This window comes from Hypomesus nipponensis, chromosome 17 (genome assembly GCF_054491055.1).
Source record: "Hypomesus nipponensis isolate SF chromosome 17, ASM5449105v1, whole genome shotgun sequence".
Classification (NCBI taxonomy): domain Eukaryota; kingdom Metazoa; phylum Chordata; class Actinopteri; order Osmeriformes; family Osmeridae; genus Hypomesus; species Hypomesus nipponensis.
Window position 1 is genome coordinate 4,489,364 of NC_140377.1, and position 8,137 is coordinate 4,497,500.

The 8,137-nt window shown below is 46.7% G+C and overlaps 1 protein-coding gene across 1 annotated transcript in view; it reads right to left on the bottom strand.

Annotated features, from left to right (window-relative positions):
• The window catches only part of LOC146253072 (inactive phospholipase C-like protein 2), a 53,398-nt gene that overhangs the window by 43,739 nt on the left and 1,522 nt on the right, over positions 1-8,137 (bottom strand). The window lies entirely within an intron of this gene.

Sequence of the window (8,137 nt, forward strand, 5' to 3'; positions counted from 1 at the left end):
ACACACCCTGACCCGTTCCCTTCATCCCAACACCTACTCCAATCTGGTTAAGGAACACAGGCCTCAATTCCATGACTGTGCATTAACCTTTAACACACACACATACACACACACGTGCACACACACACGTACACACACACACGGGGATCAAATTGGATGCTCCTTGTCCTCAGAGACACACACGGTCCAGTGAACACAATCCTTCTCACCTCTGATTCCATCTAGAAAAGAGCTTACAATGATCAGGGGGCCTCTGTCCCAGACTGTCTGTGTTGTTCTGAAGCAGCCTCGCACCTTCAGAGATAACAGCACAGGCCTGCCCGTCTAGCTAGTGCAAGTCATGCAGCCCAAATGACCTTCCCTCAGCGAGCAAAGTCAAATAACAGAGTGCAGTAATAATCCTGGTGATGATTGGGAATGATCTCCTTTTCCTCTCCTTCTGTCCTTCCGCTTGCCTGCTCTCTGCTATGTGCATCTACTTACCGTGCTATATCATATGACACGCTGCAAACACTGCTCTCTCTCTCTCTCTCTCTCTCTCTCTCTCTCTCTCTCTCTCTCTCTCTCTCTCTCTCTCTCTCTCTCTCTCTCTCTCTCTCTCTCTCTCTCTCTCTCTCTCTCTCTCTCTCTCTCTCTCTCTCTCTCTCTCTCTCTCTCTCTCTCTCTCTCACTCTCTCTCTCTCTCTCTCTCTCTCTCTCTCTCTCTCGTTCCCTCTTGGTCCATCTCCCCCTCCCTCTCTCTAAAACCGTATTGCCAAAGCAAGGTGCACAACAACAGATAACCATACATTAACAACACAATTCAAAAACAACATAAGGAACGACACTCAGTATATTCCGGAACATGTGGTGACAACAGTGTCAAGAACAGAAAACAACAACTCAAAACAAAAAACAACCTAGGTAAATAGCTACATTGAGATGGACAACACATATTACAAATAGGATTTCAAGGCTGGTCACATTACATTCAGGTTTTCCCTGATTTCATGGCACTCTTTTAGAAATCGTCTAGAGAGGGGGGCTGTGTGTCCCTCTCCTAAGAGCACTTTTAGCTTTTCATCATCAGACAGTGAAGTGAACAATGGTAAAAGGGATTCAAATTTAACATAGAAATGCTGTCTGGTATTTCTGTATTGTTGGCAGTGTAGTAGAAAGTGCTCTCTCTCTCTCTCTGAGACATGGGATACACTCAGACACACACATACTGCCCTCACACACACACACAGTATAATACACCTTCTACCCTCTCCCACACAGCCAGACAGGTACATTACAGCCAGTCCCATAACAGTGTTTCCAGTGTTTGAGGGATAGCAGACAAGCTCCAGTTGATTAATAGCTGAGGGTAGCGTAAGACCTCTTAACGCTGACCCCATCCTATGAACCCTATCTTCCCTGCACTACCGAGTCATGGCTTCCTTCATGTCACTGTAGATACAAACACTGCAGAGGAACTCGCACATGCAACACCCCAGGAATGCATTCAAATGATTTACGATGAAATGTGAAAGCCCTTGAGGACGACGTGCTGATTATATATATACTGTTTAAGGGAAAGAGACTATATCAGCTTACTGCTTAGGGATGTCCACTGGTGTGTGTGTGTGTGTGTGTGTATGTGTGTGTATGTGTGTGCATGTGTAATGTGAGTGTGTGCATAATGTGAAGGTGTGTGTATGCAGGTGTGACTCTGTGACTCTGTGACTCTCTGTGTGTGTGTGTGTGTGTGTGTGTGTGTGTGTGCATGTTCAGAGCATCCTTGGAATGCTTGAGCACCAGTGCGTGTCTGTGCTTGCACTGTAGCACTGAGGGGCAGAAGCAGTAAGACATGACTACAATGAACAACTGCTGCTGCCGCTCTCCTCAGACTGACCAGCTGTGACACACTCGCGTCTTCTGGGTTTAATATTCAGGGGATTTGTACAGCAATTAGGTCTAAAAATTAGCACACAGAACATGTCCAACGCGTAGGAGAATTGTCAACTAATAGACGCTGTCCCACTTATCTGAATTGACGAACACATTCAAATGACAAAACACCAAACGGCTGTGGCAACATACAGTAAGAAACAACAGTAACAAATGAAACACATGAAATGACAAATGAACAAATGAACAAATGAAAGGGCATTAACACTCCGAGAAGCATGCTCACACACACGTACTGTACACACACACACACACACACATAGTTCCACCCAGCTCCAGAGCCTTCTCTTCTCATGGTGTGCCATCTGTGCCAGCGCAAGCGGCGGCACCATCTGGCCCTCCTCTCCCACCATGGTTAGCCGGTGGAGCAGCCAGTGGACCCCCTCCATCTGGCCCCTCAGAGGGCTCCTGCTTATCAAGATAGCCAAACAGGAGGATGAAACCTTCTCTTCTACCCTCCACTCATCCAGCACCCACGCCATTCACCCCCAAGATAGTGGCTGACTCCAGATAACTCCGTCGCCCCCGTCCCGAACCCACCGTGGAAGGCTACCCTCGGAGGAGAAGTCACCTACGGACTGCGAGATCCTTAAATAGCATCCGCCCACTTATGCTGGCTTTAATTCAAAACAACCGACTGGAGTCTTTTATCTCTAAGGTTGATCAGTGTTCCGGTGCAGGCAACCCCGAGGCCTATAAATAGGACAGGGGGCTGAGTGTTGGCACAGGGGTGAATTAGAGGCAGGGCCTGAGCAGAAAGAACCAACGTGTGGGAGCAGAAACAGGAAACAGATGAGGAATAACACAGGAACTGGATAGCAGGGAGCTACATCAACAGCCAATGGAATGATAGTTTACATATCTGTGACGTTTAACCAGCTTGGCATTAGCTGTGCCGTGACTCGCTGTCAGCGTGACTGTGGTCTGGGTGGCCCTGTTCTTGGAGAACAACTCAGTGTGCCCTGCTTTCAATAACATGCACACACGCACGCATGCACACACACACACGCATGCACACACGCACGCATGCACACACACAATCCTCAGTCCTCGTTTGCCGAGCAGGAACTACACCTTGAGAATGTCTCTAACATAACTTCCTACGTTATAGTTGAACAATTTGTTTGATCAGATTTTTCTCATTTTACTGGCAAATTGACTAAATGCTAATTTCAGAATAAATGTATTTGTGTCTTTCATATGAGGTTCACCAGGGTTAATTTATTACTATTTGGCTACTGGCATTTCACGCCTGGCATTCAAGTAGTTGACCCTTAAAATCAAAGCTGAACTTTCCTGAAAATATATGTAATTCTTCATACGGACAATTAGCTTCCATCGGACTAGTACTATGGATTCTTTCATACAAGGTTCACCAGGGTTCATTTCCTTCAACAGTATTTGAGAGGCTAGCTGACACACGACTCCAGTCGATGACAAAAGTCATGTGAGCTAACCAGCATCTACAAGCTGTTGATGACATCACTTCCTATGTCAGCTTTATCCCCACTCACATTTACATTTTAGTCTTTTAGCAGACACTCTTATCCAGAGCGACTTACAGTAAGTACAGGGACATTTCCCCGAGGCAAGTAGGGTGAAGTGCCTTGCCCAAAGACACAACATAATTTGGCACAGCCGGGAATCGAACTGGCAACCTTCAGAATACTAGCCAGATTCCCTAACCGCTCAGCCACCGGACGCACTCCTCTCCTTCCAATCATTCTCCTCCCCTTTCTTCTCTTACGTTTCTTGTGGTACAGCAGAGAAGGTTCCGGTAAAGGATTGGGTCCAGCCGAGGGACAGGGCAGCAATGGTCGGGGTCAGACGAGAGACAACAGCATGTCTGTGGACATGTCAACATCTATAGCAGCCGGGTCAAACAGGTGAGCTGTTCAGGAGACCCCTCTGGACCTATCTCCCACTGCCATGTCTGCTCCTTTCAATTCGGCTGAGATGATGAAAAGCAACCTGGAGCAACCTGGAACAACCTGGAGTCAGTGCCTTCTTATTGTCCCGGGCCCATCAGTCGGATTACCTCCAACCTGCCCTCAGACTTACTAGCATGACAGCTTAGTGGAGGATTTGAAACTCAAGGCCCCAGACAAGGGAAGAGAGGGAGGGGTGGAGGGCTACAGACGGGAAGTAAAGCCTCCTGTGTCTGGAACTGTGTCTAGCCATCTATCGGTTCCCCATTCCTGACGGATGGAATGGGGGAGCCATATTAATATGTACCGTTTGAAGTCCCTTTTAGGACGATGTCCAGACCCAGGCATGCACAGAACGGTCAGACCATGTACCGGCCGTGCTGTTAACACAGACTGCGTCACATGATCCCATCAAGCCATCCCCCTTTGTGACCCAGTCGACCCCAGGGAATGCACAGACAGGCTCATCTGAATATTACTCATCCGTCTCAAGCAAGCCTAAATGGCACAGGAGTAGCAATTAACCTCAGTGTCAGGAGATTGGCCTGTGGACGACTCTGAAGGAAGCAGCGTGGAGCTCAGTTTCAGCATTCCCTCTGTTGGACCACCTCTTCAGAGCCACAGAGCAGAGAGAGATGTTCCTGAGGTAGAGTTACCCAAGGTCCAACAGTATTATCTGGTATGTTCTACGGAGAGTCAAAAGTAGCAATACCCCCCCCCCCACACACACACCCCACATACACACACAGTGTCCAATTAAATGAATTCTCCTCAGTTGAAAAGACCTTCTTTATCCGGGGCCCAATTTCACACCTGGCTGATTGAGGTTCCTGTTTGCTCAGTATAAGTCATTATCCTGAGAGGAAACAGAGATACGTGGAGGATTAGGAGTCAGGAGAGCCCCTCGTGTACCAGGGGCACGGGGCCTTCTCCACCTGCCTCGACACTGTAGGACGGGTTCTGCTCCACGGACCTCCTGCCCACACACACAGCATGAAGGGAATACAGACCTGGAGAACAGCTTCTTTGATAGCAGAGCCCTGAAGGATCTGCATTCAAAGACTTCGAAAGATGCTTTTCAAAAATCTACATCGCAAATATGCTGAGTGTGCCTGGGTGCCTGTGTGGCCCAGTGAGACAGTACTGACTAAGATGAGAGCCACTGGTTTACGTGTGTGACCCTGTCATCATTTTAGTTTGCAACTACGTCTCCACGTAAAGTCTGTATCTCAGGTGGAGGCTTTGAGCAAAACACCCCAGAGGCTCCAAGCAGCTTCGTGTCAATACCCACAGCGATCCATGTTTATTTTCCTGTTCTCCATCTCGTCCTCTCTCCTCCTAAGCCCCCTTCTTATTCACAGTCAACGTGCCGGAAGCTGTACAGTCAGTTTCAGAAAATCAACCACCATAATAATTCCTCCTCAGTCACTAAGTCTGAGTTCTAAGTCCTCACCCCTCCCTTACCCAGTTGAGAACATTCATTTAACTAGAAATCTGCTGTGTCTGAATCACAGATCAGAATTGTCCTCAGATAAACCTGTACGAGAACCTGTCATTCAAATCCCAGCGTGGGATCCCAGCCTTCCTTACATTTGAGAAATAATTCCACCGTGGCCCCGGGCAACAGAGGAGGAGTCAGGATCAACATATCTGATCATCATCTCCGAGACAATTGGGTAAAGTGTAAGGGGTGTCGTGTACTGGAGAAGGTAGGGGGCATTTCTACCCCTAACAGGGGCTGTAGGGCGGGTTGGGCTGGAATGAGGGGGGATGTGTTGCTGAAGCATCAATGGGGGATTGAAACACCATTATTATGAACAGAGATATGAGCTGTGAAAATGATACGGTATATTCCGGATGGCTACGTCAGCTTAGCCAGAGGATGTTTTGAGACACGGGTTTTTGAAATCACTACTCAAATTACCATTTCAGTTTCAATTGAGTTTTCGAGTCCTGAAAAACATAACCTAGCATAATGATATTTCCCCTTGAATGCATGCCTTCCTAGATTTAGATGTGACCTAGATACAAATAAGAAAGTAAACGACCTCTGGACAGAACCCCTTCTACTGCACAAAAACATAAGTCGCAATATTCTTTTATAGGAATAGGATGTTTATTTCTATACAATACCCTCTCGCAAACAGTAACAGAAAACTCCCTCAATCTATCTTATTCATGCTAGAAAAACCAACTGGCAAGGGGGTGGAGAGTATTTAAAGGCTACTAACTAACCCATACATCTCTAACGACAGTTCAAAAGAGGTGGAACATACTGGATCCGTTTTACAGGGAAGAGGTCAGAGGAGTTAATGAATGACAGGATGAACTGTGATCCTGCCACTGAGGTGAAGGGTGAGGGGACTGGGGAAGTCATAGTGCATCCCTTTCCAATCTCCCCATAATTGCATTTGTCATGTCACAATGTTCATTTGAAAGGAAATAAATAAATACTTGCCTTGCATTTGCTCTACAGAGGGCAAGGACACTCTGTGCAAGAGGAAAACAAACAAGATAACAAGACAGAGGGAGGAACGAGGATAAATATTTCTCTATACTGTGAAAGAGGTCAATACTTACAACATAAGTTTGGAAAAAATAAATCCTGTGGGTTTTTTTATTTTTTATTGCTGGCTGTCAGTGTATTTCCCCTCTGATAGGCAGGATGGAGCCTGCAGCTGTCTCCAGCCAAGCTTACATAAGCCAGCTGCAATGCACAGCACCCCCTGGCCACTTTGGAGACTCCCTGCTATGAGGCTGTCACCTCGGTGGGATGGTGGTGAAGGGGTGGAAGGAGACAGGGCCTGGTTGGTGAGATGGAAACAGTCTCGCTGCATCACTGGCATCACATCTCACAAGACAACGCCTACACAAAGCCCAAGTAAATGAGTTAATGAGTACAGCGCTATAATTGCTCCTTAGCCAACCTTCCCCCTGCGCCTTTTTTTTACACGGTATGTACTAATATGTGAGTGTTTAAGTTATTGAACCAGAAATGAACCAGTACAGGCAAGCTGACCCAGATTTCCATCATGTCTTCTCGCTGTGCTCACCAGGTTGTGGACATTCCATTCAAATTAAACGAATGAGCGACGCTCTTGTATTACGAACCATTCAGAAATCACTACTTTACCATCATAGTGTGTAGCTTTAATAAGAGCATCCTAGAGGTAAGCGTATCTCAAAACCACGGATGAAAACATCATTGATGCTAGTTTTACCCTAAGCATGCGCGAGGAGTTAGGGATGTTCATAATCCAAATGTCCGAGCTTAATTTTTTTTAGGAACACATAGGGCATGGTTAGAAATGGAACATGGCTCTAGAAAATAGAGAGGAGAGGCTAGAAGAAGTAAATGCTGTGTTCAAAGGGGGCATGGGGGTTATCTAATTGGGTTATCACACCCAACCCTGTGACAGTCACACTCACGTAACCTCAAATGAATCTCAATGAATTGTCAACTGGCATTTCACGCCCTGGCATTCAAGTGGTTGACCCTCAAAATCAAAACTGAACTTTCCGGAACATTGATATCATTCTTCATACGGACAATTAGCTGACATTTGACTAGTCCTTCTGGGTCAACATCAGGTTCTTCTCCAGCCAGCCACAGGAGATTTCTTCTCAAGTCTGGTCCATTTACATTTAGTCATTTAGCAGACGCTCTTATCCAGAGCGACTTACAGTTAGTACAGGGACATTCGCCCGGGGCAAGAAGGGTGAAGTGCCTTGCCCAAGGACACAACGTAATTTGGCATTGCGGGAAATCAATCCGGCAACCTTCTGATTACTGGGCCGACTCCCTCACCGCTCAGCCATCTGACTCCATGGTCCATTGAGTCTTTGTCTCGCCTCAGTCCATCTCAACAACACAGCTCTCGGACTCTGCTTGTATAGGAGCCTACCCAATGAACATTTGAGAATCATCTTGTGAGGATTAGAGATTGTGTTTCTTTCCAACACGATCAGCATTGCATTCCTGTCATGTTTCTCTTATGAACAAGTAGTGAATTGCAGCAGTTATAGCCTTCAAATGACCCTCCATGAGATTTACTAAAAGCACTGCTCTGTTATTCAACCAACAACATAAAGGACCCTGGGGATGAGAAGCTGCGACACCAGGGGACTTTTCTCTCTTCTAAGGATTCCCCAACACCTCAATGGAACGCATCTAAGCGGAGAACCGGCGGCGTGCGTACTCGCCCACACATCCTCATGGAATTCAGTAATGCAGGAAATAGATAGAATTACACCACGTTTCAGTGCCAGTTGCTAAG